The sequence below is a fragment of the Taurulus bubalis genome (genome assembly GCF_910589615.1).
Source record: "Taurulus bubalis genome assembly, chromosome: 13".
Classification (NCBI taxonomy): domain Eukaryota; kingdom Metazoa; phylum Chordata; class Actinopteri; order Perciformes; family Cottidae; genus Taurulus; species Taurulus bubalis.
The window spans coordinates 26,729,006-26,750,809 of NC_136601.1; positions in this window are offsets into that span (position 1 = coordinate 26,729,006).

Genomic DNA, 21,804 nt, shown 5'->3' on the forward strand with positions numbered 1-21,804 from the left:
GCTGTGCGTCCCCTGGAGGCTTTGTTTCAGCTGAATACTGATACTGGAGACATCCAAAGGCACTTTATGTCACTGAGGGTGTTATTGGGTTGATTTAGTCCTGTTTTCATATCGTTTCCACCCGATAGCTTTCACTACTCAAAGTAATTAGGCTATACATGCTAATAAAGTCTGATTCGGTAAACATTTTAAGCCTGTCAAAGGTCTTCATTACTGATTATCATTGTGTCTGTTATTGCACATGTGCCTCCTCCGTGTATCACACACACACACACACACACACACACACACACACACACACACACACACACACACACACACACTATATCATGATACTCCTGGCGGAGATAATATCTCCCATCAACAGCATATCTAACAAACGAAGCATGACATCATTGAGGTTCCTTGTACAGTCGTGAGAGGAGTCTTCCACTCAGAAGGTTTTTACCCCAGAAACAGATCATGTTGTCCTGTTTAAAGGATGTTTCCATGTTAAACAACATCTCTCGGTCCCAGTGAGTCACGTTGTGGGATCTTAGATCCCTTCATGCAGGACGCATCTCCGGGCCAGCGAGAGCTTTTCAAGAGGGGAGTGTGTCTTTAATTGTAATTTTAAATATCCCACTAATTAACTTGGAAATACATGCCCGGAACATTGAAATGAATGTACACTCCCAGAGGCAGTGGGAACGTGTCCCTCTATTGGAAAGCATGCAGAGAAAAGGAAGGGACATGTATTTAGTGACAGAAGAATATTGTCTATTCTGGTGATACACAGAAAGGAGGAAACATTAGAAGATGTGCAAAAAGGTTTTCTGGGATATCAAATGTCTCTTGTTACCACTGTGATATGCGCTGTAACATTAGAATGAGCTTTAATTAACAGCTGATGAGAAACAAGCATCAACCCTCGTGATGTTTTCAGTGCTCGGCTCTCCAACAGAATTCTGTGAAACACATTAATCTCCTGAATATGAAGTCTGTCTATTTTTTCTGGATATCTTGAAGAGGTAAAAAGTTTTACGATATTACAACTAATATATAACTTTTGCATGGTACATGTTGGCCTTTTCTTTCAGAAACATTAAAGAGTCATGTGATGAAGCCTCTTCGGACCGACCGGCGAGGCGCTTCCTGCTCCTCATACATATTTAAAGATATTTATCATTTAAATTTAAACAAAGTTGTGTGAACACAACATACGCTTATGCAGGATCATCCGATATCAATGCTGTTGTGGATGTGGTTGAAATGTATTAAAGCAGGACCTCCACCTGCTGACTTACCTCTGAGGATATGTATGGGACTTAAATACGTACTTATGGAGTTGAGACAGAATAAAAGCATAAATGCAGAACATAGAGCTGTTAAGTAACGTTGGAGGCGATGCATGGGCCAGTGGCAGCGAGGCGTCCGTTCATTAAGTCCTGCAGAACCAGTCTGTCGTGTGAATAGATTTCAGCTCCCATTCATCCTGAAGGCTAAATTGCCATTTTCCATTTCCTCTTAAAAGTTTTTTATGTTGCAGCTTCATGCAATTATAGCAAAAAAAAAGTCCAGAAAGTTTATTTCTATCACCCTTAATCTCAGCCAGTCTGAGAGGCTCACTTTGACTTAATGAAAACAGAAACACGCCGGAACCGTGATGAAGGAGACATGTGTTCATACCCAACTTTTCATCAGAAGTTCTTCTCATCACAACGATGAGGAAGAACTTATTACATCATTGATTAGGAATGAATGCGGGGAACCGGCCGTGTGGAAAGAACAGTGTTATTCAGTCAAGACATCTCTCTATTGCTCTCTGTGTGTGTGTGTGTGTGTGTGTGTGTGTGTGTGTGTGTGTGTGTGTGTGTGTGAGAGAGAGTTCATCCCTCCAGCTAATATTTGGTACTAAAATTAGTCACATTGGGAGAGAGAGAGAGAGAGAGAGAGAGAGAGAGAGAGAGAGAGAGAGAGCTGTGGACGGTAGCTGATGGAGGAGAGGAACCTGTGTGTGATGCATAATGCAAACGTCTGCTTTCCAGTCTTAATGTTGCCTGGAGTGATTCACAGCTAGACCACCGGCTCAGCACACACACACACGAATGCAGAAATCCTCCTTTATTTAAGATGACAATAACAGAGAGAGAGAGAGGCTTTCATTTCTCTTTTTTTATCAATCAATGCTGTTGGTCACCATTTACGTCTGCCACTGAGATTTACTCAAATTCAACCAATGAAAATAATAATAATTTAAGAAAGCTTTGGACTAAATCTCACCACTCCACCGATCCACTCTGGAATGAAGTGAGCTAACACATGAAAATAAGCTCTTCTAGAAAAGAAATCAGAGCTTTTAGCAGAATCTTTTCTCTCTAATTAAAAGAAATACATCGAAAACTCCACTTCCTGTCCTAGAGACCTAGAGGCCTGTGTCTCGCTGCCGGAAGTCTGGATGGTGTTTCTGTTATTCTGGCTTAAGGTTGTCGTCTCTTCACGTTGTCTTCTCTTCAGGTTGTCTTCTCTTCACGTTGTCGTCTCTTCACGTTGTCTTCTCTTCACGTTGTCTTCTCTTCAGGTTGTCTTCTCTTCAGGTTGTCTTCTCTTCACGTTGTCTTCTCTTCAGGTTGTCTTCTCTTCAGGTTGTCTTCTCTTCACATTGTCTTCTCTTCAGGTTGTCTTCTCTTCACGTTGTCGTCTCTTCACGTTGTCTTCTCTTCATGTTGTCGTCTCTTCAGGTTGTCGTCTCTTCAGGTTGTCTTTTCTTCAGGTTGTCGTCTCTTCATGTTGTCGTCTCTTGTCAACTTTTCTACGCGCTGCAAACCGTTAATTTATCTGAATTGATTGAAGGATGGTTCGTTGTCGCGATGCAACACGATGGGGTAAACAGAGCAACAGGCGGAGCGCAGAAGGAAGGATCTCCTCATCGAGGGCTCGTCCTTAGCGAGGGCCCGTCCTTCAGCGAGGGCGCGTCCTCCAGCGAGGGCCCGTCCTCCAGCGAGGGCCCGTCCTTAGCGAGGGCCCGTCCTCAGCGAGGGCCCGTCCTCCAGCGAGGGCCCGTCCTTAGCGAGGGCCCGTCCTTCAGCGAGGGCCCGTCCTCCAGCGAGGGCCCGTCCTCCAGCGAGGGCCCGTCCTTAGCGAGGGCCCGTCCTTAGCGAGGGCCCGTCCTCCAGCGAGGGCCCGTCCTTAGCGAGGGCCCGTCCTCCAGCGAGGGCCCGTCCTCCAGCGAGGGCCCGTCCTTAGCGAGGGCCCGTCCTCAGCGAGGGCCCGTGCCCAGCGAGGGCCCGTCCTCCAGCGAGGTCCCTTCCCGAGCGAGGGCCCGTCCTCCAGCGAGGGCCCGTCCTTAGCGAGGGCCCGTCCTCCAGCGAGGGCCCGTCCTCCAGCGAGGGCCCGTCCTCAGCGAGGGCCCGTGCCCAGCGAGGGCCCGTCCCCAGCGAGGGCCCGTCCTCCAGCGAGGTCCCTTCCCCAGCGAGGGCCCGTCCTCAGCGAGGGCCCGTCCTCCAGCGAGGGCCCGTCCTCCAGCGAGGTCCCTTCCCCAGCGAGGGCCCGTCCTCAGCGAGGGCCCGTCCTCAGCGAGGGCCCGTCCTCCAGCGAGGGCCCGTCCTCCAGCGAGGGCCTGTCCCGTCCACCGGCCGGTGTGTTCCACCTCTTTCAGCTCCCAACACGGACGGTTTACCTGCATGCAACCAAAGCCTGCTCCACCTTTGATTGGTCCATTTCCCTCTGACTACTAAATCTTCTCCTGATGCTAGATGTACATAACGTTACATAATGCAAAAGTGAATTGTGAACCAGTACTTTTGTCATGAGTCATTGTGGAGAAGAAACGGGGCTGAATGAGGAGGACAGATGAGAAAGAGACGACTAAAACGAGAGCAGCTCGGAGGGGCGCCAGTGTCGGTAAGAGTGTATATCAGCAGGTAGTCACAGGTACACACTCTAGGGCTCAATACACACACACACACACACACACACACACACACACACACACACGCTCCCCCTCGGGCTCTTGCAGCGCTGCATGCAAGCAAAAAAACTAAAGTTAATACTTTGCCTCCTCAGCTTCTTTGTGTGTGTGGTTGTCAGTCACAGATACACTAGAGGGTGAAACACCACACACACGTGTCTTTATGTCCACTTTGGCTCACAGGCAGACGTGTGTGTGTGTGTGTGTGTGTGTGTGTGTGTGTGTGTGTGTGTGTGTGTGTGTGTGTGTGTGTGTGTGTGTGTGCTAATGTGGAGAGAAGAACGATGTGTGTAGTTTCTCACACGGTCGCTGGTTTCCAGACCTGAATTGCTTTCCCCACAAGACAAATTACACAACACAGCTGGTTTCAACACACACACACACACACACACACACACACACACACTGCCCTCACATACAAAAGCTTCACTGATGTAACGGCTCGTCTGAGAGTGTCTGGATAACGTCTCCTCTCGTCCTGTTTCCCGCCCTGCTCGCCACCTTCATAATACAAAGACCCGACACCCGGCGCTGAGATCTGAAAGAGTCGTTGCTTCCCCATCAACCCCTCTGCCTTCTCTCCCTGGAGTCCTTGGTCTCCACGTCTTCTCTTCCCGCTCCTCGTTATTGGGGAAAAACTCTAAAAGCTTTATTGATATCACAAGGTAATGGAAAACACTGTTGTGATGAAATGAGCCCGGGGAGAAGCAATGTGCTTAAGTTGTGCTTTTTGGGGTCTCTCACGTTGCATTGCATATTTATTTATTTTTCATTTCCCCTTGGCGTCCCAGCCGGGCCACAGCTCCCATGTGAACTAACATGACAGAATATTGCATGCCTTATTGTTTGTTTATTTATTTTCTTTTCTGCTGACCGTTACATATTACTGAGCTCCGTGGGAAAGTAATGAAACTAAATAAATAAATTAAAGTACAGCGGTCGCATTAATATGTTTTGCACACCTCCAACGTTGCTGCAGAAAAGAAGAGCAGTGAGACAACACAAAGCACGCCAGCTCTTTTAATTAGCGCCCGCCGTGCGGCAGCGTTGCCAAGCGGCGCGAGGAAGAGCAAGAGGAAGAGCAGTGATGCTTGTTTACTCACACGGCTCATAACCTGCAGAACGGCAACAAAGACATGAATAAATACCCAGTTAATAATAATGTGAATGTTGGGAAAACGCCGAACGGCAGCAGCGGCTTCAAACAAAGAGCAGGAATTATAATGATGAGGTTTGTTTACACATTGAAATTAGCTGAAAAAAAAGAATTTATATGAATTAATTTACTTTTAATCTGCAGATAATTCCATGCAGAACTGGTTTAAGCCTCGATCAGACATGTGCTTCGGGTGTAATTGGGGAATGCAGAATGAATGTACGGATCAGAAACAGACACACTGACCGGGTTCCGTCCACTTTATGCTAATTTCACTTGTTGGAAACGATCCGTAGTTTTAAGAGGCGCAGGTGTGAGCAACCACAACATCCGGTTGACCCGGGTGTCCCAGTAAGTCACCAGGACGTCAGCAGGTTAGGGAACCGAAGCAGCATTCATGTTCTTGTCTGTCTGCTTCCTCCTGTGATGCGTCCACATGTCTCTCAGTTCATACAGGTACATGCAAGTGCCTACAGATCACAAAATAAAACAATGAATCGGATAAAGACTGATCTGTATTTGAAGCGCACCTCCAAAAAAGGATGAAAATAAAACGTCATACAGAGGGGATATACATGTTTTAAAGGATGCGTACATTGTTTTTGCTCCAGGTGTAATCAGATTGGCAATTTCCTGCCCTCAAGTCCCAACGCTGCCAGAAACCCGTGTAAAACCATGACACCATTTCATGCTCAATAAAAAAACAAAACATCATGAGCGCACATCATGATGTCAAGGTGACGACGTCATGGCGATGACGTCGTGGCGATGACGTCGTGGCGACGACGTCATGGCGATGACGTCATGGCAGGTCGGTCCTCCGGTCGCCAGGATTGAGTCAATGACATATGAGTGAGTAGACACATTAAACATGCTATTATTACATTGTTTTGTTCTCACAATATGTTGACAGAAGCAGCACACGTTTCCTCCTCCAGCTCAACTTCATGTCACTGTCTGTCTCTCCATCTATCATCTGTTCACTGTGGATCCATTAGGTCGTAACACAAAGCCAGCTGCTCATTTCAGGTGTTGGAAATCAAATGTTTTCCGTGTTTTCTTTCTTTCCGTTTAGTTTCTCTTCCACCGTAGACACTGATAGTTTAAGCACAGGCGTTACGATCAACAACATCTGTGCTTCAAGACACCCAGTGAGACAGTGTGAGGCGGCATGTCACAGCCTCTCACTTTAGAGGAAGACAGCATACATTATTAATGAGGGAGATAATGCCTGATTGGGGCTCCAGAACCAAATGGAGATAAATGTTCCCCCGTCGCTTCATCCCCTTTTGAACAATGCCAACCGAGTGTGTGACCCTGGGCCGGGGGAACCGCAGGGGGTCGTTTAGGGAGACCCAGAAAGATGGGGGCTTCTTTGTGTTCACTGTGGGGTTGACAATAGAAGTGAGCACAATGTGAATAAGCAACAGAGTCTCACTGCAGTTTGTGAAACAGTCTCGAGATTGTAATCTATTTAATTATTTGAATCTCTTCAGTCTTCCCCAGTGGATTTCCCCAAATCAGTTTCCCCAAGAATAGTGGCATCGTTTCAGTCATTAGAAGAGCTTAGAGTGCATCAACTCCAACTTAAAGAAACAGTAAAACATGCCAAGATCTTCATTAAACCCAATGCCTTGTAAGACATTTGCAGCATGTGAATGATATGAATCAGCCTTCCAACTGAAAAGAGAGAAATGAACATAAACCGCATATATGAGTTATGAAAACAATCTTTTCCACCCTGTTCTTGATCCTGCTGCCACTCACTGTGGCACCCTGGACTTTCACTCTATCACAGAGTCCACACAATAAACAATACAAAGGGATTGTTGGTCCGAAACAGGAAGTCAGAAGCCTCAAATCTAATCAAGTCTGCTAAGCAAGTCGATAAAGCTTGCAGCTCCGTGTCCTCTCCTCTGCGACCTCTCGGCTCGCCTGAGAGAAGATAGTTTCACCGTGTTTACATGTTATCAGCCCGGATCCATAAAGCCCCAATCATCAATGCCGTTGGGTGGTTGGTGATTCATATCAAAAAATCAAATTCTCGGAGGATGAAAACAGTGGAGCGTTTCAAATATATAAAAATACCAGGGAAGATAAATCTCTTTTCTCAATTTGTCTTGCTGATAAGACGAGGGTGACGTGCAGGTGGAGGTCTGTCTTCTCCTCTCGCTTCCCCTTTTCTCTCGTTTCCACCTCAGCTCACATCAACATTTACATGCAATCCCCTGTACTGCTATACTGTGGCAAGGCCGGCAGTATAATACACATGGGGTGGGACACATGCTCAAATTTAACCCCCCATTTGTTAATAGAAAACTATGGGGTTTTTTTTGGTTTTAAATCTAAATTAATAATTTAAAAAAGATAATAAAATGCATGACATAAGAAGAAAACAAAATTCGATGCCAGAGGCCTCAGAACCGCAAAGACCAATGTATACTCTCAGGATACATTAACTAATGCTTCATAAGCAGGTATCACAAAGTGTTACCGCTTTATAATACCTGCACTCTGTGAAGCATCATTTAATACTTTTAATTTACGAATGATGAATCCATCCTTTATAAAGTGTGGAACAATGCTTTATAAATGATGAATTAAGTGTTTACTCATACTTACCTAATGCAGCTATTATAAAGTTATAAATGTTATACATAACATTATTATCCAAGGACAGAAACAAGTTAGTTTATCAGAAACAACAGTCGCCTCTCCATCTCCCCAAGAAGCATACGTCATGATGAGAACCCTGTCTTATTCTTGGCTCCGTTGGTGGACTCAGCTCTGCCCTCGTCTTCACCAAATGTTTAGCACTACTGTACAATAAGCCGACCCAAGCCAGAAAACCATCTAGTGCCCTAAGTGAAAACACTTCATGAGTGAGATCCACCCTCTCAAACGCTTTCCTCTGATCCACAGACACAAAACCAAAGTTAACAGAATCAGATCTGCACAAATGATTGTTCTGTCAGCTTCACCGTATGTTTAGTCTGCATGTAAAATGAAGTCCAGGATGTCCTTGAGTCTGTTTGAGAAAGCTCTGGAAAGCATAATATATTCTGTGTAGAGGAGGGCAACTGGCCTTCAGTTCCTGAGTAAAGCCAGGTCTCCGGCAGAAGACACCCGGTTCTAGAGCACTCCATCCAAATGCTATGTAAGTCAGGTCCAAGGGTATTCCAGAAAGAGTTATGAAAGTCAACGGAAAGACCATCAACCCTGTTGGCTGTCCTGATGCCATCTGATTGTCAGCAACTGTCAGATCCTCCAAAGTCTCCACTGTCCAGAGCAATGCAGCATGGAGGACCTCCAAAGAGGTCAGAGTGGAACTCCATGGCAGGGTTCCTCAGACTGGTGGTCCCCCTGCCTCCTGGAGCCCACGGCGGGTCGTCTGCTTCCTCTGTGCCACCGATCGCTCCAGGTTGAAGAAGAACACGCTCTGGGCATTTATATCCTGAAGCTGAAGAAGCAAGAGCTTCCAAGAGTTCCCTTCCTCCTCTCCTGTCGCCGTTGATCCATAGCAGGATCTGAGTCAGTGTGACCCCTCCTCAATATCCCTCACGTTGGCTTCATGCTCCTGGTCTGCTTCCTTGATCTTAGCAGTGGAATGGGAGGTGTAAAAACACACACATTTTTACTTTTACAACCTCCCACCACAGCTTCACAGAACTACAATCAAAACAAAACAAATCCACTGCTGCAAAAGGCTCTCTAAGCTCCAGCAGAAAAGAGTGTCTTGCGGGAGGTTGCTGTTAAAATAAACAGTGGGACCGTACCCTTTCCCCTGGTGAATGTATTGTATCGGCATCAACACGGCAGTGGTCAGTGAAGCCAACTGGATCTATGTTGCTGTGAAGTAATCTGGAGCTGAGATTGTGTGAACTGATCTGGCTGCACTCACCCCGTTACGCATGAAACTGTCAAGGCTCTGATGTGACTGTTTGGGGTTCCTCACCTGTCCTCTCTATAGTTATAATCACCACCAATAGTGAATTGTTCCTTCGCTCATTTGTGTTATCATGGTGATGAAACCTACTCGTTCTGTTCCCTTGGTTTGGGGCGCACGTGTTAACGAAGCAGAAGACAGAGCTCTCTACTTCTGCCTGGACAACCAGCAGCCGACCCTCCACCGCCTCAGTGGAGGACAAGATGGCTGCATTGTTCTAAACAGATATTAGTGCCATGGCAATGAGCACACAACCCATCCCACCGTACGCCCTGAACTAACTCATCTGGTGAAATACTGTCTCTTGCAAAACAACAACACATCAACCTTTTTCCAGGTCGAGACTTCAGAGACGAAAGCACTTTTGTTCCGACCATTGATGTTCAACGACCCTATTTTAAGGCTTCGCCTGGTCAGAGAAGAGATGCAGGCAAGATGAAACACGCAGGGAACTCTAAAGAGAGGAAAACACTGTGATACATGATCATTCACTTTTCAGTCTTTTGAGCAATTTCACCTTGTTGTGCTTTTCTCAGACTTGTGGTGTGCTTTTTAAGGCGGAAACGCTTCCTTTCATCCAGAATGTCAAAACTTATCACTTTCAGTCACAGACCTGATGAACCATGGCATATTTTTGTGGGAGGACCCAAACACAACATGTCCTGGAATCTGTTATTCCCCGTAGATGCAGAATGTAATAATAACTGCTGACACAGGCCGATTCACATGCCAACATGTGAATAAAGGGAGCACTGACACGTATTTCTTTCCACTTCCAGCACTGCCTGCGTCTGCAGGAAGTTGCAGTTGTTGTTTCTGCGTGTTTGTGTGTCTGCCACATCGCCTTGCCCTGTGCGTTGAACAGAAGCCGCTCTGGCAGCCGCTCTGGCAGCCGCTCTGACTCCGCCCCTCCGGCTCGTATCCGCCCTGTCTCCTCCTCTGTCTTTCCAGAGCTTGTCCTTTCCCTCTACTTTCTTCCTCTTTCCCAAGAGGTGAAATACAGAATGAGAAACAAATAAAACAATTTGCACTTCTTCTACTCATCTCCACCTCTCATCCACAGTATTTTGGACAATTGGCCCAAAAGCAGGGAAATGTTGACAACAACACCCGAGTGCTTCTTCTCTCCCGTCATCCTGTCAAATCTTTGTTTCTTTGCTATTTTTAAAGTTGTTTTCCTTTCTCCATCTCCCTGGCCCTTACCTCCTCTGTTGTTGTTTCTCCCTGTCATCGTTCCTTCAGTGTTCTCTAATTACTGGAGTCTGCTAACGGGCCACTTCGAAGAGGCCCGTTAGCAGACTGAACCTATTTAAGGAGATGGTGTGTGTGTGTGTGCGCCTACCCTTGAAATATGAAGCAGCTTTGACTAAAAGGACAAACACTCCCCGTGGAGCCGAGAACCCAAAGTGTTCAAACGTAATGATCCAATCATTATAGAACGTGAGGACAAGCGGGGATAATTTCACACTACTTATCACCAGTTCATCAGATTTGTAGAGGCGCATCCCGGCAACAATGTCTGATGAACTATTCCTGTCAAAAGACCTTTTTCAGTTGTGGATGTTTATGTTCCTGAAATTGAAGATTCTTTAATAATGCACGTTTAATTAATCTACCAGTTTACCTGGAAGTAACTTCTGTATATCTTCATCTTTTTAGTTTTTTTATGATCATCTTTAGGATACTGTTAGCAGCACAAAGTGACCATCTGCCATGTATCGTGTTAAAAGACAACTAATTAGCATTTGCAATTATTAATTTGAATGCCTTCTTCTTAAAAAATAAATAAAGACCCTAATGAGTAAAGGTTTATATGATCTCAAACATAATGTTCAGACGTCTTAAAGCACTTTGTTAAAGTTGCCTGACTAAGTGTAATGTGGAAGGATGACACAACCCCTGATTTAATAATATCATATTCAACAAAAAACACAATGTTTCCTTGAAAGAGAAACTTTGAGAGACAGTCAGAATCACTGCACAGTTTTTTTAAACAAATCTTATCAGAATGGCTGCAACAGATCCAGTATATTGTCTTCATTTCCATGTCTGTTACTTTCCTTGTCTAAACGTGACGCCTACATCATCAGTGGCATGCTAGTAGCAGCTAATGTAGCCTCGAGCGAGGATGAGCCGCGGTGAGGTCCGGTCTGATATGTTCTTTTTAACTCCCCTTTTCTACCGACGCCGACTCAAGTGACCTCGCTCGAGGACATTTATCAGACTTCACAAGGCTCCATCTGGAGCCAGAACCTATTTATCATCAGTATCAGCATCAACATCGGTACTCATCACAATCTGTAAACATACTTTGATGTGTACAATTGGTGAAGTGACCCTTTATCCAGAGCTGAGCATTTCAACAGCTGAGACTTACCAACACATGAGACACTCTGCCAGTCCATTGTCCTCCCTGTGACCTCTGCACAGAATACTCAATGTGCTGAGTGGACAATGGACCTTCAGAGAGATTCAGGATGTGAATTAGGAAACACGCCTGTTTGTCTGTCAACACGCATGCAATCAATACTGGTGCCATGCGATGTATATTCCCTTTGAAAAGGCTTCTTTATGGTGTTCATTCTTTTTGGTCAACCATTCAGTGGAAATGTGTTCATTCTATGTAAACTATATAAACTAATTAATTGAATGACTCATTTCTGATATACTTTGGTATTTTTGTCATAGACAGATATGCAATGGTGATTGCGTGTATGTATGTTGATACTGTCCAATGGTAAGCCTCCATTTGCTCATGTGACAAGCCAATACGACGTGTGTGTGCTTCCTCACTGGTGACTAGCGTGCACTATAGTGCCCGTCGTATCAGTGTGCACTGATGCCCATAGTAACCACCTTACGCCACGTGCAATTATCCTTTTAGAGGAAAAAAAAACATTTTCAATTATTATTTTTTCCCATAGCCAGTAAACATTGTCGAGCATATCAGTACAAATATCCAGCAGCTACGCTCATAATGTATGCACCTCGCTATCATAAAGTGTTTGCACAATCTATGGACCGCATATGCCCATTTCCCAATGTGTGAAAACATTTTGTATAAATGGATTGACAAGTGTGAATTTAAAATTCATGTCAAAAAATATCTGAAGAAATACATTTGTTTTTTAATCCAAACAGAAACCGGCAGCTGACCGTTTGTGAACAATTGAATATGATTGGCACAAATTATTTCCAATGTTCAAGTGCCAAATGTTTTCAGTTACAAACATGTTTCCGGTCACATCAAAAGGTTTGCAGTTCATACATCACATGATTATTTTTGGAGTGTCCTGCATACACTCAAAAACATAGTTGGCCTGATTCTACTCTAAATATATCTAAACATCAGAAGTTTTCTTTTGCTGGCAAAACTGAAGCAAAAAATTATTAAATCTAACAAAATGGAGACACACTACTAATCTCACTTTTGCATGTTTAATCTGTATGGTTTTGCCATTTTGGGCCTGGAAATAAAGGTTTGTCACAACAAATAGGTTTTTGCAGTAACGCTATCAAACCCATTATCATCAACACAATAATGTTGACCCTATATCGACGCTTCCTCCCGACACCCCCCACCTGGCAGTGGATCCCACACTTCCTGATCGACCAGAGGCGGCAGGTGAGGCTGTGGAAAACACCAAGCATCTGGACCCTCAGCACTGACGCGCAGATACAAGAACTTGAACGTTTATTACAACTCCTCAAACTACTTCAAAAGATTCTGCTACTAGAAGATTCTAGTTTCTCTAAGAACCAACAAAGAAGGAGGTCTGCACCTAATGAATTGGTCATTTCAATAGAGCTAGTCTGGAAAGTGTGTTTTAGGTGAAACTAAATGACCTATTTATGTGCCATTGGGGTCGTGGCATCTGCCTACAACAATTGACAAAGTAGTCAGACTTTGTGGCCATTTGTCTAACATTAAAAAAGAGAATTTTTGTTAGGCTTATGAATTGCCTCCAAAAAACAAAGCACAAACAACTTGTTTCAAACCAATGTGTATGCAGAAATAATGGTGGAATAACTCAATCAATCAGCCGTTAATCTATAAAAAATAAATAAGTTGCGATGCTGTCCCTTGAGTAGCAGAAGAACTTCTTTGAGAGGAGTGGACTTGGTTCTGATATTTCTTTTGTTTGTCGTTTAATCTCTGTCAGACTTCTTCAATATGTGTAATTTAAGCACAGCTCACCGTGATACCTTCACTTATTTTGTATGTCTACAAACATGGCATATTGTCATTTAATATGGTCTACAATTATTACAGAAATGCTCCAGTGAAATGGGTTTACAGACCAAATGGGAGGTTACTTAGCCAATGTGGTCACTATTAATATACAAAAACTAACTATTGAAATCCTTGAGTTAACTTGTATATGCTAGTGATAGCATATTTCAGCCTCCTAAAATGAGATGAGATTTAATAAAGACTTGTTTTCCAAAAAGTAACGTTCAAAAATGAAAGTATGGTATTTAATTAGTTTGAAAAATTGCTTCAGTGCTACCATTCATTGTATGTACTATTTGAGCTTTGTTTAAGTGTCTCATCCTTAAGCATTCATTACAGGACAAACGAGTGTGTTGTTCTGTCAGCAGACCAGAGTGGACTGATGGTCACTAGCACACTGCCTTTTTCTCTGAATCTAATAGGCACTGGACACTATGAGTATTATATGTGGCCAGCCATTTTGAAACTTTAATGTCAGCAAATGAAGCCGTGTTAATAAAGTAAAATGACAGGTCAAGCAGGATTTTTAAAACTCATGACTTTGTTTCAGATTTAAATGAGATGTTCTGACATCAGTGATTTTATACTAAGCTGGTATTCATCAACAATCAAATACTGGGCTCATAACTCTATGTTTGTTGAGTCACCCACAAAGCCTCCCTCAGACATTCCTGCAGTGCTGGATTCATTATTTACAGTGCTGGCAGCTGTTTGTATGAAGAAACATAAAGGTAACTGGCTTGGAATCCTACTCTGCAATTTACATCTTTATGTGACAGTTTAAAATGATTTATTTCAAACTTTTAACTCTAGGAACACTGAAGTCATTTTCAGTCGATTTTCTCGATTTTACATAATTTCTTAAATTCACCTTTTAAGGCACTTGCATATAAGATACATACCCATGTTTTACATCATAAATTGCAGAACAATCTAAGCTCTCTATATAATGAGGCACCATTGTCATAAGCCAAAAGTGTAAAGAGAAAATATGACTCTAAAGATGAAAAATATAATCTCGATTTTTGGAAATTCTTCATATCTCTTGTGAAAACATAACTTTACTCAGGTGGTATATAGGTTTTGGTGATGGGAATTGGTTTACCAAAGGTTTTAGGCTCACAAAAGCAGTGAAATATATGAATAAAATGGTAGATACATGTAAATAAATGTCTAAAACCAAATTTTTTATTAGCGTTTTTTTTGTAGAAATGTGGTCTTTCACAAGATTATCAAAATGTGACTGATAAATGACTTCATACTGCAGATAAAGCTTCATTGGGTGTGTGCAAATGAAAAATTACCATCACAACTTTTTTTAAAAATAGAAATATGTATTATAAATTAAAAATATATATCTACACAAAATACATGTTCAGAAATAGAAAACAGAGCCGGGCTCGTGGGGATGGCTGTGGTAGAGGGGCTGGTGGTGGTGAATCCTCTCTGTAAAATAAATGACTAGTCAATACTAACTTCACACAGTTTGAACAGTTCAACAGTTAGCTGGGGCGCTGATTTGATCGATTGTTTGTCATTCATTTATATCTTTAATCAGTGATTAAGTGTCTTCCTTGGGCCAAATCGATTCGGCCCCAGCACGTGCACTAGCAGCTGAGACGTGCACTAGCAGCAGAGACGTGCACTAGCAGCTGAGACGTGCACTAGCAGCAGAGACGTGCACTAGCAGCTGAGACGTGCACTAGCAGCTGAGACGTGCACTAGCAGCAGAGATCTGCACTAGCAGCAGAGACGTGCACTAGCAGCTGAGACGTGCACTAGCAGCTGAGACGTGCACTAGCAGCTGAGACGTGCACTAGCAGCAGAGACGTGCAATAGCAGCTGAGACGTGCACTAGCAGCAGAGACGTGCACTAGCAGCAGAGACGTGCACTAGCAGCAGAGATGTGCACTAGCAGCTGAGACGTGCACTAGCAGCAGAGACGTGCAATAGCAGCTGACAATTCGTATAATTTATTAATATTATATTTTTTATAATTAATAATATTATAAATATTATATTATTTTTTTGGTGGATGAAGGTGGATGAAGATGGCCCTCTATTGGCCGACCACCACTGCAAGGAACTGTACAAGCTGATTTAGCTAATAATCATGGCTCATAAAGTATGAGAAAAAGTGCTGTCTGTCATCACAGTGGAATTCCATAGCATGACCCAGCATAAGGGAAACGGTTTGGGACTGGTCTTTAGTCACAATGTCAATGTAGGCAGAGCTTAATGGCTGCTGCTATTGCCATGGGTTGTACATTTAATACAGGGATGTTCTTGATTCCCAACATGTCCTTTGTGTTATCTGGTCTTTCAAAAGTTATTGGTTTGCTGAAGTATCAAGAACACATGGTGGGGTGCAAAAAGTACAATATTCTTTCTTTAAAATGCAGTGGTGAGAAAGCAGAAATGGTAATGAATATAAACGATTAATCAAAGTTCTACCATGCGTCAATTTCTATCTGATAACACCCACTCTCAGCTTTTATACATTTAAAAGTAAATGTCCAAGGCATATTGGTATGGCTGTAGCGTGATTGTAATTGGTAGTTTAAAGGCAGTATCAAGTTGTTTTTATGTGTTGTGTGTGATTGAGCAACAGTCTGTCTGACAGTTCCTCGTCTGAAACACAATGGTAACCAATTCAAAGCTCTCTATATCAACTGTGCACACCACTTCATTGTTCCAGAAGTCACACGGCTCCTCGACGCCCATTATCCAACGTCTCAACTTAGTGTTTATCCATGTCAGTTCTTGCTTTTCAAGTTTCCTGGTCTTTAACGCTAGTTTGTGAAGTTCACTCATGTGTCAGGGCGTGAGTCACTGATCTCTCTAAGCCGAGTCGGGTGATTCAGCGGATGTAAGCTGTGTACGTTCGCTCATATGACGTTTAAAACCACATTTAAATGCTAGGGGCCAACATGAAAAGTGTGGGCAGAGAGAGTGCGTGAGTAATGCTCCCACTGCTTCCCTAGATACCGTCAAGGTGACTTCTAGCCCCCAGCCGCTCTGCCGAAGCTGCTCACTAGTCAACCGCAATCGGCTGCTCTGGGAATGTATGCCGCTGATGGAAAGGCATATCTTAGCCACAGAAAATTGAAGTTCTTTGAAATTATGTTTTGGGAAAGGTGATCTTAGCAAACCTGCGTCACTGCAGGGCCTTCAAACTTAGTTTAGCACTCAATATTATCATTTTGTTGCAACTTTGCAGTCATACATAAAGATGAATTACTCAGTGAGTCCTACCTTAATGCAGATAGAAGTCTGGTGGGATTTTTTTTCTCCATCTCACTTTGTTCTAAAGTACTGGACTGGAGGTTTTGAGCCCAAGAAACTAATCTCAAAGTACCTTTTAAATTGAGCCTGTTCAATTATGCTGAGTAGCCAAATAGCCTAACCTGTCTTTTTACTCTGGGAGGAAACCTGTGCAGGCCTGAAGAGCACATGCAGACAGAAATACCCCAACATCCCCAACCTCCAGAAAAGCCATTGTAATCATGCAAATAGAGCTATTTTATATCCTGTGGAAATTAGCTTCAAGCCTTAAGTATTTCTCTAAAATATTAAATATGCATGACTAAATAAACAACAATCAGGAGTCGACAGCCAAGCTAATGGCTATGTGAGTGGATGGGACAAACAAACACAAGACTCGAACCCAGGGGACCTGCGTTCATTTCACACGTGAAACCAGCTTTTTTTTTTACATTGTTACATAACGTCACTTTAAACTGAAAAGTCTCATTTTAATCCTGATTCCTCTATATGACCGACATAAGTAAATGTGACTATTAGTGAAAAGATTGGCTAGTTATTATAAATGCATGACGATGGAAGCTTTTCGGAGCTCTAACTGTCTGATGAATATTTGCATTGAAGTGTCCGCATGTTGTTTCTCTTCCACTGCACGGGCAGCAGACCTCCTTTATCTGCCACACTTTGTTCTCTTCATGGATATTTGTCAAGAAATCTATGGTCACGTTGAATTGTTAGTCAAAACGTGTAATGATCCGGATTATAATCATTCTTCTCTTTTACATGCTGAGATTCTGGTCAAATGAACCGATTGTGTGGATGAAGTGAACATGAAATCATTGTCAACCAAAATGTTCCTTCTGTCAATGAAGAGCATGTATTCCACAGACTTTAGAGTCCTGACAACAAGACTCCAGATATTGTGTAGTTGATCCTTTCCATTTAATCACAAGTATTTCCATGTTGTTTTATCAGAGACATTTTAACGTTTAGCTTAAAATCTCACGTCCACAAATACTATTTACAAACTGAAAGCTGAAACTCTCCTCTACCATCTTCCCCATGAGCCCTGAATGCAGCGTCCGTGTTCCCGGCCATGACTCCTGTGAACAAAGTGACACACTGTGATATTCCATGTGTTGAAGTGAGTCTTTACTTGGACTCGTCGTCCTGCAGTGAACATCACAGCGAGTGAAATGTGAAAAGTGCAGCCCCACACAAGAGGGCTCCTCCATCCCGCTAACTAGGGATGGAGGTGGAGGTCAAAGCAGCTCCATGCACTTTGTCTGCATGTGTTGAAGCCGATTACAAAGCCTCTCATTGAGCCACACATGGTGGTCAGTGGTGTCACACGTCTGTAAATCTAAACTAATTATCCTTTGAAGTAACAAAAGCAGAAATGAGTGATTTTCCTGCTTCTACTTTGGCTCATGTGGCTCACTAGCCGGGGCGTTTGCCTCCTTCACTTCAAATCAAACTCATCTCCCGTGTTTTAAATGCTTTACCTCTGTTCTACTGAGTTTTCTACAAACTTGACTTTTACATTCTGACTTCATCTGTATTTCGTCAACAGCAGCAGGACCTCTGTGAGCCTTCGATATCAGCTTGTCACATTCTGTACATGAGCTTCTCCGCAGGCCTCTCTCAGTGTTGGAGAACCAGCCTCTGAGACGCATCATCATTCATCACAGCCCACTTATTCCAGCCCGTTAAATGCCAGGCGTCCATGAGTGGGCGACTGTTTTGACTTGATAAATGGAAGCGTCCCAAAACTCCCCACAGAGCTGTTTAACCTTTGTTTTTGAAGATGTGTAATCATGCAATGAACACTTCACAGGAAGTGATAATTAAGCCTGTTTCTTTTTTTTGTTTTCCACCTGACCTCTTCCTTACTCTACCATCACCTTTCTATTACATGTTATTAACCTTCACCACTGACTTCCAAGAGTAAATAGGTTCAACAAAACCGCCTTTTAAATAAAGTTTCCGCTTCCTTTCACTCCCCCTCTACTCCCTCGTTACTGCTTCCCACGTTGATTATTCTCTTCGCAGATTTCTGCCTTTTCTCGCTATTTTTAGCGATCAATTAGTTCTCGATCCCATCCCTATTTTTTCCTCAGCTAATTCCCCCGTTACGGAGCCCAAACCCCCGTGTTCGCCTCCGCCTCACCTGTGCCAGAAGGAGTGGAAATTAGCAAAGCAAAATAACGGTTTTGTACTATTTTTGTCCGTACTAATCTGTTTATTCCTCCTGTTTTCCTCTCTATTATCTTGTTGTGTTCAGTTCTTTTTATTTGTTTTGCTACTGATACAAATCCACCTCCTCCTCTCCCCCCTCCCTACACACCTCTGTGCAGGAGGAAATTAGTCGCAACAAAATATTAATAAAGCAGTAAATCTACCTCCAATTAGTGGGAGCTTGTGTTTCTCCTTTGATGTAAAAGGTAAAAGAGAACATTTTAATTAAAAGACGGGGAGGAAATAATAATAATAATAATAATAATAATAATAATAATAATAATGATTGTATGATTGGAGACAAATGGAAGAACATCTGAAAGGATATGTGTGCGCTTTTTTTTTTTTAATGACAAAGATGCAATCTTAAAAAGTTCTGATCGAGCCTTGTGCACACTACGAAAATATCTGCTTTCAAGGGATGGTGAATGGACGCGTACAGCACTTTTCTAGTCTTCCGACCACTCAAAGCGCTTTAACACTGCATGACATCATTCATCCATTCACACCCTGATGAAAGGAGCTACATCAGATTATCAACCATTCACACACCGTAGAACAGCTACAGGAGACATGTAGGGTAAAGTGTGTTGCTCAAAGACACATCGACATGGGCTAGTGGAGCCAGGGATCGAACCATCAATCCTTTGATTGAAGGACGACCCCGCTCACCACTGAGCCACAGTCTACCACAATCACGCTTTTGTTATTATTTTCAAAGTTCTGCCACCCTCTTCACGTTTCTACTCTCGTCCTTTTGGAATTCATAGAATGTGTATATAATACCCAACACTCCACTTCTCTGAGTGGAGTCCTCCCTCCTTCCTCGCTCTTCTTCGCTCTGAACACGGCATCTGTCGCTCCGGGCGGATGGCTTTGGATTGGAGTCACATGAAAGCCCAGTGCGTCTCATGTCGACACTAAAGGGTTCTTCGTGTGTCGGTATCGAGACAGGGTCAGCGTCAATATCCCAGATTTCAGAAAAACTTTTTCATTTGGGCCACATTTCTTTTAAGCTCCAGTTTCTAAATCTAAATCACGCATTTCCCTTCTGTGGCAACCTCCTGTGCTTTTGTTTAGACTTAATGTATCAAAACAAGATCCTTCTTGCTCTCCATGTTACTTGCAGACATTTGTTTTTTTATGCTGAACCAAACACGATAAAAGTCCAGACAGGGCGTTTGTCGGACAAAAATAAGAGGTCATAAGTTGCAACACCTCCTTATTTGAGAGGATTGCGATTAAATAAGAAGAGAATTAATGCAAATACAGACAATAATGGTATAAAAGAACACATCAGGGGATGAAAAACGGGAGAAGGAGACAGGAGAAAGTGGAGAAACTACTGGAGATGAGAGGTGTTGCAGCAGGGGAGTGTAATTGCTTGTGACGTGTCAGCCCCAGCCTAGCACCAAGCAGCCCGGCTGCAAGCCTCCAGGCCAGGCTTTATCACAACGAGAAAACAGGCCACCTCCACGAGAGCAGAGGTCGAGGTAGCAGTGCCAGCTCAAATCTCGTTGTCTCACCTCAAGAGCTGCGGCGGCTCTGAGAGTACAGAGGAGGTGAATCTGTGCGCAGAAGCTCAAAGAAAAAAAATAAATCTCTTTCGTGGTTGAGTGTTTCTGTGGTAGAAAATAGTTCCACTGGAAACAGAAAGGTCCATGGATTTATACTGAGAAACTGGGACATTGTGTTCAGGTTCTTGACTCGAGCAAGATTGGCACACTTTGAAAATACTCCGTAAGACCTCCGGCCAGCGAGATCTTTCTCAAGTAAAAGTACAGAAATATTGTCTGCAAGATAAAGAAGTACTCGTTATGAGGAGTGAATGGCCTCTGTTCATGCTACATTGCTATATATTATGTTATGCTATTATTTTTAACATCCATTGTCCCCTTTGTCACCCTACTGATATTAGCGATATCAGCATATGGTTGACATTTTTTCTTCAGGGAATGTCAACCTTTTGAACGGATTGCCAAGACACTTTGCACAGACTTCCATGTTTCCTCCAGGATTATTCGTAATGATCTCTGAGTTTAGATCCATGATCCATGTGTCCAAGACTTTGATTTATGACCAAATACCCGCAGAACTGATTAACAGCCCCTCAGATGTACTTTGTAAGTGCTCATCGGCAACGGTTTGCATGCTAACACGCTCCACTAAAATGATGACTGTGGTGAGCGTCATACCTCGCATTTTAGCATGCTGACAATAGCATGTAGCTCAAGTCTCAGAGAGCTGCTAGCGTCGCTTTAGACTCTTGGTCTTGTTTAAATTATATAATGCGTTCCATTTGGGGGATCGACATTAAGAGCTGGGAATGTCATAACACCCCAGTTGACTGCGTTTCAGTACAGGTCAGACAACTTAGAGGGGTTTGCTACAGTCAAAGTTGTCTATTATTGTCATTACCAGTTGCTAACGACACGGTGGAATGTTGCAGTAACAAACACCGGAGCAACAAGTTCACAGATGAGAGTTGGACAGTATGTATAACTGATTTAATGGGACACAAGTAAGACAGAAGTGTGACTCAACAGCATAATACAACAGCTTTTTCTTTTGATGCTAATGCACAGCCATCTTGGATTTTGAGCTCTTGGTTGGTGGGGTTTCGTCTGACTTCACGATTTCGAAAATCCAACTTTAGAAGTGACAATTACCTGACTTCGAACTCGAAAAGATATTCTGAATGGATTTGCAGCAATAATCTAGAAATGTAAGCAACAGCTATAACTGTATCATGGTCCAGTATTGTATACATACAATGATAAAGTAGCATTACAAAGCTGCATGCTTTCCATCTACCTGATCACCCATTCAGGTTTTTCTCTGGTCCCTGGCTCATCATTGAACTCATCTGGGCATCTCTTTGCTCATCACCACCATCTTAAAGACTCCACAGAAAATGATAATGACAGATAATGACAATGGAACATCCGTTGCTGTTCATTAATACACTTTTGATGATAATAATTGACCAAAAGCCCCAAAGTGAATGTCCAAATCGG